The sequence below is a fragment of the Pseudochaenichthys georgianus genome, chromosome 14 (assembly GCF_902827115.2).
Source record: "Pseudochaenichthys georgianus chromosome 14, fPseGeo1.2, whole genome shotgun sequence".
Taxonomy (NCBI): Eukaryota; Metazoa; Chordata; class Actinopteri; order Perciformes; family Channichthyidae; genus Pseudochaenichthys; species Pseudochaenichthys georgianus.
This window is the reverse complement of record NC_047516.1, coordinates 1,220,502-1,229,865: the sequence shown is the minus strand read 5'-3', so window position 1 is coordinate 1,229,865 and position 9,364 is coordinate 1,220,502. Positions and strand designations below refer to the sequence as shown.

General features: G+C 38.9%; 1 protein-coding gene across 1 annotated transcript in view; it reads left to right on the top strand.

Moving 5' to 3' along the window:
- The window catches only part of bckdk (branched chain ketoacid dehydrogenase kinase), a 26,697-nt gene extending 24,633 nt beyond the window's left edge, over window positions 1-2,064 (top strand). The window contains exon 11 of the mRNA XM_034098779.2: window positions 1-2,064. This exon is cut by the window's left edge and continues 282 nt beyond it. The gene's annotated coding sequence lies outside the window, so the exon portion shown is untranslated.
- Window positions 2,065-9,364: the final 7,300 nt, after the last annotated feature.

Sequence of the window (9,364 nt, the reverse complement as noted above, 5' to 3'; positions counted from 1 at the left end):
ACTGAACGCCTCACACACTCCAGCATTACGGTCGTCCCTCTGCTCATAAGCCTCAAACTGTATTCTCTGATTTAAGCTCAGAAATAACAACTCGATACTTTTCCTGAAGTATCGTTAAGCGTCTGTGCCAGAGTACTTCTACTGAATGCTACGCTATGCTCCACGCTTTACCACAAAGCATCTCCAACGGTGGAGGAACGGAATAATTACCAATATTTACTTCAGTGCGATTTAAAATCCAGGTGATGTACTCGTAGTGGAGTATTCTGACATTAATGTACGAGTACTTTTACCTAAGTATCACTATCCCATCTGAGTATTTCTACCTAATGCTACGCTGTACTCCGGAGAAACCCTTTAACACAAAGCAGCGCTAAAGGTTAAACTCTTAGAGATGAAGAAACAGGAATAATTACCAAATATCGTGATATATTTAATAACACATCACATATTACTTCAGTGCGGTTTAAAATCCAGGTGTTGTACTCGTAGTGGAGTATTCTCACGTTAATGTAGGAGTACTTTTACTCTGTCTCTCGAGTACTTTGACTAGTAATCTGAATACTTTCCTTGTTTTGCAGATGTCTCTCTCGTTGCCTTGTCGCTCGCTCTCAGCTTCGCTCGTTAATAATACATTTCGTTTTGCACATTGAGTATATGATCGCTTGAACACCTTCAGAGTCGCAGTCTACCAGCGAAGTGTTGTCTCATATCCATTTTATTATTTAGAAAGTGTTAAGTTTGCCGTTTCTTTGGTTGTATAAAGTCACATTTCAATGCACTGTAACTGTAAGGTCCGTTATCTTCAGATCTCAACCGGATTATGTCGGGTTTTCTTGTGTGATTTCGCCCTTTTTTTCTGCCTTTTCTGCCACTTTTTTTTGTTTTTGGAGTTTCTTTTCACAATTTATCGTACAAACGTGTGATTACAGATTAAAAGAAAGCTATGAAAGTTGATTTAAAACACATGTTGACTCCAAACTACTTAAAAAAGACCCTTAAAGTTTTTTATTTTGAAGCATTTTGCATCACTAATTTCAGCAAATTAACGACTTTTTGGTTTTTTCCCGCGTCGTTACGTCGCCTAAAACATCTCCTTCACCCAAAACATCTCCTTCACCCAACGTGGTTAAAGTAGTGGTATCGCCGATCGCCACAAACACACCATTTATTTCAAACTTTAAAAAAAAGTCTAATCGCTGTTAAAATTGTCCAAAAACACGTGAAAAATGCACCCGGAAATGATTTGCAAAGCCTGTCCTTTCCTGCGTTCCCAGTTCAGATACGAGTCGATTATTAAAATGACATTTAAACCGATTTAAAAGCCAAGCACTCCATGTGTTGTTGAACATTCCCCACCAGCCATTAAGCACCAGAAACGTTGAGGAGGGAAAATGTACGAATTGTGTAAATCAGACGTGGTTTTTACAACTTTAAGAAAGTTGAAGTGATTATATGATCCTCCATTTGTATTTCTAAAGCTGTATCTTAAAAGCTTCTCATGCATTGTGTAATTTACGCTGGGTTTTTGTGTCTTTAAAAAATAATATAAAAATCTGATTTTCTTAATAATGAAATATCTGGTTAACTTCAGATTTGATCGCACATGTTAAAATGAACCAATCGGCGCAGGGCTCATATGTATTATGACGTCGCATTGATCTAAAGCGTCCGTACCTGCAGAGTTGATGAATTCATGTGTACTGATGAAGGTCTTTGAAGACGTAGTGTATTAAAGTAGTTTGCGCATGTGAAGCAAAGATAATACAGATTAAAGGATTGTGCCCCTTCTTCATGTTGGGTTGTAGCATGAACTGAGTGCAGTCTGCCCCCTGCTGGCCTGAAAGTACAATGCAGGCAGACTGAAATATATTATCTAGGGGGGGGCGGGTATGAAGTGCATCTTTTAGGGTTTTTTCACGGGATGTACGACGTGTCATTTCTATTTTCTGCTTTTGTAATTTTTCAGGTAGAAATGAGAACGGAAATGATTTCGATGGTTTGTCTCGTCGACTGAAACGTTGTTTTCTGTAGACATTAAACTTAACTTGGTTTGAACTTTAAGATGTTGTCTTTTTTTCTACTCATTTGTGAATGAAATGTGAAAGTGTCTCTTTTGTATTTTGTACGGCTGCAGTTAAGAGTAGGGTTGGGTACCGAGAACCGGTTCCGGTTCGGAACCGGTTCCAACATTTCGATTCCAACGGTATCATTTAGAAATGTGAATTTCGGTTCCGCTTTTCGATTCCTGAGGAAATGTTTCTCGCCGCTCTCCGTAGCCTACTGCATGACTGCAGCGGGGCGGGAAATGTAGCGTTGTATCTACATTTCCTACAGTGTAACCTGAGACCAGGGCCGGCCTGTCGCACTGGCATTATAAATGTTCGCCTAGGGCGCCAGATCTGTGGAGGCGCTGCGCTGGCAGCTCTGGGAGAAAAAATAAATGTTTTGACCGTTGGTGCTCATCCTAATCTTCGGCCTTGATGTAACAATATTCATAATTAAGTAAATGTAACACCCTTTTCATCCCGGTTACACTTTTCATTTGCCCTGTACGATGGGCGCTGCAAGTGATGAAAATGGGGGATGTTGGCTTATCTGGCACCCGCAGCTCACGAGGGTGCACTGGAACCGGCGCTGTTGTTATTAGCATCGGGTGCTAGCTGCTCTAACGGAAGAAGAAGAAGATGTTTCTCCAATGATGTGGAGGAGAGTCCTCTCCAGTCAGACTGAGAGGCTGATAACTTCAGCTCAGTGAGGTAAAGGACTCTGAGGGTTTAGATAGTTCACTTTAGTCTAAGTTATCTCAGTGGGTCTCAAACGTTTTGATCACAATTTATGTAAACACATATTTCCAAGGCACTCTTTTATAATTATTGGGATAAAACAGGTTTGAAATCATTCCAATGTATACTATAGGACAGTAAACCAGACATATCGTTTTAAACTGGAGAGATAAAAAAATATGCATAAATAAAATAGTAAAATAAGATATGAATGAACAACAAAAATAAAATGCATTACATGTAGGCTATTTGTTATTTAATTATTCAAATGTAACCGATCTTTTTCATATGGGTGTTTAGAGTTGTACCCCCTAGATCTAGTCTCTAGTAATTCTGCGTGTGCACCAGATTGAAGCATTTTACTTCAAAATGTTCAAACATTTCTTCCCGGTATGCCTGAGAGGCAGATATGCTTGTTTTTCTCAACAAGAACTGTTTTTAAAAGTTGAACTGTTGCAGCTTCAGGGGTTCTCAGGTTACAGTTACATAGCAGTGAATATAAACAGACTGATTAATGTGAATATTACTTTAAACTAACCTGTGTAAAAGTTTCTCGAATAAATGTAATTTTTTTGGTGGAAGAAGCATGTATCATTTTTTTACCCTGCCCCTCAAAGAATCGGAATCGAGAACCGTTAAGAACCGGAATCGAAAAGTAGAATCGGAATCGTGGAAATTCAAACGATACCCAACCCTAGTTAAGAGTCTTCAGCTTTGTGAAGGAGGATCAATCCGTGTAGATCAGGGGTCTCAAACTCAAGGCCCGGGGGCCAAATCCGGCCTGCAACTTCATTTTCTGTGGCCCCGCAAGAGCTAGCAAAGAATACAATACGTTTATATGACACTTTACAGAAGCAGGTTTGCCATAAACTACATGTCCCACAATGCATCTCGTTTTGTGACATGCACACTGAAGAGACTAGCAATTATTTGTCCTGGACTTCTGCTTTCAGACGTAGATAATTACTAAGTTATTATCCTATCCAATAATAATCCAATTCAGAGGCAATAATGTAATACATTATTTTATATATATAATATATATTTATGTAGTTACAACCGGCCCTTTGAGTGCAACCTATATGTGAATGTGGCCCGCGATGAAATTGAGTTTGACACCCCTGGTGTAGATACACGGATTGGGATCTCTAAACGTTTTCACCATTTACCGAAATAGGAAAAAGTCAGACTACAAATAAAATAATATTGTCGTAATGTCGGATGAAATGCGAGAAAAAGATTCATTTTATAGTATGTAATATATATATTTTTAAAAGTCATAATACATTCAAAAAATGCATAGTATCCCAATTTATTTTGAAGTCATGTTGTGGCGCAGTGGCCCAGAGCGTTGGTGTTTGGATCAGGGAGCAGGTTCAAACCCCACTGCAGTCAGCATGTCGTTGTGTCCACACTTCGCCCCAAATTGCCCACAGTATTGAGTATGTAAGTCGCTTTGGATAAAAGCGTCTAACAAGTGAAAACATGTAATGTATAGTATGTTAAAAAGATATAGTATGTCAAGAGGAAGTCCTTGTACAGTATATTTATAAGAACAAAAAAAGGCACAATGAAGTATGACGCTTCAATAGAAGTAAAATGATATGTCAAAACAAGAAGACTATGAAGATTTCTCTAAACACCTGCTGCTTCCACTCCTCTCTCATCGGTTCGCCTCCTCGACTCCTCCACCCGCATCTCCTGTGAGCCAAGGATAGTTACTTTCTGTGCTTTTATTTTGAAAAGCAAACCTTGCGCTTAGCTGTCTGAAAAGGTAAAGTATGGTTTGCTTATTTTTTCAAAGGAATACAGTCGGAAAAAAGGCCATAGTATAGTGTTTCCCAAAGTAAGGCATGAAGAAGTGTCTCAGAAAAAACATTTTAAGAAAAGTTAAGTATAGTCAACTTCAGTAATTTGTACGAAGTTGAAAAAAACACAGTTTAAAAACAAGAATATCTTTAAAGTGCACATATCATGCTGTTTTTATGCATATATTATGGGTCTCAGATATATACAAATATATAAAAACATGTCTATGAAGTGCTTTGCTCAAAACACAAACAGATCATGCATTTTAGACATCCCTCTATCCCAGCCCTGTTATGGCGCATTTCCTCTGCAGGACCTAGCCCGGCTTAGTACGGTATGGTTAGGCCTTGGTAAGCCAGGCTCACTTTATGCTGCGTTTCCATTACAGTGTAGTACCTGGGGCAGTAACTATAGTAACGCAGTGTAGGCGGGGCGATCGGTTGTTCGGCGGGCTGAGCGACGCTGTGTAAAACTGCCGTGACGTCATCTTCAATGCGAAACACAAAATCAAAACATCAGCTGTTAGCCCTCAGAGCTCACAGCTCCTCATCTCTGTTCAGAAACTAGACAGAAGTGAAACAAGTCCAAACCACAGACTGCCTGTGTCATGGAGGATACAGTCGCTGGTTTATTTATGTCTGTAGGCCGTTGCTGTGAGTGTGGACGGTCGGAGCATATACTGCGTTAGCTTAGCCGATCTCCGTTCAGAAAACACGCATTTTAAAAGGTGTTTCTCTGCCGTCTGTCTGCAGACTCGTCAAAGCATTAACTCATGGTTTTTACTAACCGGTATCAGTATGTTGTTACTTCGGCATCATTTAGAAACGTGTATTACAATTAAATCACGGTCAAATATGTTCATCTTGTTGTAGTTGTAGCCCCCCCCCTTGCCAGCGATTCTCTCTGACCATTCAGCAGTCGAGAGTGTTTGCGTCACTAGTTTAATATATCCAGCCCGGTAAGAACCTCGATTTTGGAGTGCCAGGAAAAAGGTGAAAAAGTATCCCTGAGCCGGAACTACCCCTAGAGGAAAAGCAAAACGCTTAAACCGTGCTACGTGCTGCAGTGGAAAAGCGTCATAACGGCTCGGGAAACGCTGATTTTGGGTCCTTAGCTTGAAAAAATAAATAAGAGGAGGCGGAGCTAAGGCCTGATCAGAATTCTACCGGAGATAAGTACAATTCTGCTGTGATAAAACGCCATCCTGTTCTAAACCACATCAAGGATTATTTCTGAAACAGTACATTCATACAATTCCTTCATGTCTTAATATCATGTACCTACCTTATGCTGCATGGTGATCAAGTTTAATAAATAACAACAACAAACAAACTCTGAATATGTTTTCCTGTTTTATTTCAAAGTCATGCCACAAGTTGACATTAAATAGAAAAGAAACAAGTCGTAGCTATAAAATAACCACAGTGTAACCGAGGAGAGGAAAGCAACACACAGACGAGCACACGACAAACAGCTGTCAGAGATATCAGTAAACAGGTCGAACACAGGTGGATTATATAAAAATTAACAAGGTTATAAAATACTGATAAAAGATTACTCCTTATAAAGACCGTAAGCATCTCGTAGAAGTGTCACCATGCAGTCTTCGGTTAATAAACATCAGCAGAAAAATACACGAAGCATCGAGAGCTCCTCCTTTAAATAAAGATGTGGAGAGATCAGATCTGTAACTCTAACGTCCGGACGCTTCAGACACATGCAGCAGACCCAAACTATCCTCATCACGTGACTTCTCTGTCTGATATACAGGATAAAAGCCTCTTAAATAAACCTCTCAGCGCTCTGAGTGCTCCATGTTTTCATCTTCGCTGCAAACACTATTCATACTCCCACGATTCCTTGCATGTGATATAATGCAGGTGTCTGAATCTGAGCTCTTATTTTGAAAAATAGGCCTTGTATTGAGTTTCCTATAAGGACACAGTTATTTTATGGGCTTTTATTTTGAAAACAAATGCCTAATCCTGAGCCTTGCTATGATTTAGATACTTTCAGGGGCTTTTGTTTTGAAAAATAGGCCTTGTAGAGACATTCTTGTAAGGACACAGTTACTTTCTTGGCTTTTATTTTGAAAATAAGTAATTATCCTGAGCTTTCCTGTAAGAATATTTACTTTATGGGGCTTTTACTTTGAAAATAGAGACTAATCCTGAGCCTTACCAGGATTTAGATACTTTAAGGGGCTTTTATTTTGAAAAATAGGCCTGGTCATGACACTCTTGTAAGGATACAGTTACTTTTCGGGCCTTTTTTTTACAAATTAGTAATTATACTGAGCTTTTCTGTACGAATATTTACTTTATGGGTTTTTTATTTTGAAAACAAAGCCTAATCATGAGCTTCCTGCTAGGATTTAGATAACTTCTGAGGCTTTTATTTAGAAAATATAGCCTTATCCTGAGCCTTACCAGGATTAAGATACTTTATGGGGGTTTTATTTTGAAAAGATGCATTGTCCTGAGCCTCCTGTAAGAATACAGTTACTTAACAGGGCTATCATTTTTTAAAACAAAGCCTAATCATGAGCTTCCTGCTGGGATTTAGAAATAGGCTTTTCATGGCACTCCTGTAAGGTTACGGTTACTTTATGGGGCTCTTATTTTGAAAAGTAGGCCTTGTGCTGAGCTTCTTATAAGGATAGTTACTTTCTGGGCTTTTATTTTGAAAATAAAGCCTAATCCTGGGCCTCACCAGGATTTAGATACTTTCAGGGGCTTTTATTTTGGAAACAGGCATTGTCCTGAGCCTCCTGTAAGAATACAGTTACTTAACAGGGCTATCATTTTTTAAAACAAAGCCTAATCATGAGCTTCCTGCTGGGATTTAGATTATTTTTGGGGCTTTTATTTTGAAAAATAGGCCTTGTGTTCAGCTTCTTATAAGTAGGCAGCTACTTTATGGAGCTTTTATTTTGAAAACAAAGCCAAAGACCCTCTGGGCAATAATGAATGCAAGGTATCATGGCAGTAATAATAATAGCTTCTCACTGAAGGCTGTTATCCACATTTTCCTCTGTAAATACATCTCTATAATCTTCTATCCATCGAAACATGGATCCCAAAATAAAAGTTGCTGCTACTTGTATATCCATACTGCATGTCACCGAGTACAAAATATTAGAAAACTTGATACCGTTTTAACGCATGCATCACATCCTACGTCACACAGTATGTTTATCAAAGTAGCATCAGTTTCTCCCCACGAAAAAATAAAACTAAAGTATATCTTCTGTGATTTTAATGAGCAGATCTAAAGCGCTGTTGCTACATGCACTGGCATTATCATCATTTTAATTAATAAAAAAAGTCACCACAGTTCATTCGAAGGGTGTCTCTAAAGCTGCTTTGGCCGCGCGGAAAAAACTAAAAACCCATAAACTTTATAGGAAAAAGGTCCAAACACTCCACAACCAAGTGTGTGTGTGTGTGTGTGTGTGTGTGTGTGTGTGTGTGTGTGTGTGTGTGTGTGTGTGTGTGTGTGTGTGTGTGTGTGTGTGTGTGTGTGTGTGTGGTTAACAGTGAAAGCCTTAACATTGTTTGGCAAATAATCACATGTGCAACAGTTACAGTACACGAGGGACCAATGAGAATCACTCAAACAAATAAAAAGGACAGAAATCAAAATAAAGATAAATTCACCATTTAAAAAAAAAGTACTCTTTAAAAAGCGTCCTTTTCCCGTCTGTCTGTTTGGCACTGCATCAGATTTCACTATTTTGTCGTTGTAATACTGCAGGATTGCGAGTGACGCCGTTTATCGAAGCTGTCAGGCTGTGAGCGAGCTGTTATATTTCCACATCCACACACACAACAATATACAGGAATCACACCAGTGGCCTCAGCGGGAAACCAGTAAATGTAAAATACTGGTATCTCCAAACAGACCGGTGGAATATGTTGGTATTCAGGGTTTGAATGTGTGACTGCGTGTTGAAGCCAGTTTGAGCCTCTATTGCTTTACTTTTACACAGATAATCATCAGTTTAGTTACTGTAAATTAAAGACATTTGTTTAAAAATAAAAATTCAATATCCTCCAAGACTCTTCTAACCATCTGGATGAAAACACATTTGGTCTGTTGAAGAATTAAAAATAAATCCTCTGACATATCCACTTTCCTCTTCTTGGAACACGTCTGGGGCTTTTATTTTGAAAAATGAGCCTAATCCTGAGCTTTCTACAAGGGTTAAGATACTTTTGGAGGCTTTTATTTTGAAAAACAGGCTCTGCCCTGAGCCTTCCTGAAAGGATATTTACTGTCTGAGGCTTTTATTTTGAAAAATATGCCTAATCCCGAGTTTCCTGATATGATTTGTAGATACTTTGATTGGGCTTTTATTTTGAAAAACAGTCTCTGTCCTCATAGTTCCTGTAAATATGTTTACTATCTTGGGCTTTTATTTTGAAAAAATGTGCCTAACCCTGAGCTTCTTGCTAGGATTTTGGTAATTCTGGGGCTTTTATTTTGAAAAACAGGCTCTGTCCTGAGCTTTCCTGAAAGGATATTTACAGTCTGGGGCTTTTATTTTGAAAACAAAGCCCAATCCTGAGCTTCTTGCTAGGATGAGATACTTTCTGAGGCTGTTATTTTTGAAAAACAGGCCCTGTCCTGAGCTTTCCCGTTGGGGCATATTTTACAGTCTTGGGCTTTTATTTTGAAAATGAGCCTAATCCTGAGCTTCCTACAAGGGTTAAGACTTTATGGGGCTTTTATTGTGAAAAACAGGTTCTGTCCTGAGATTTCCTGAA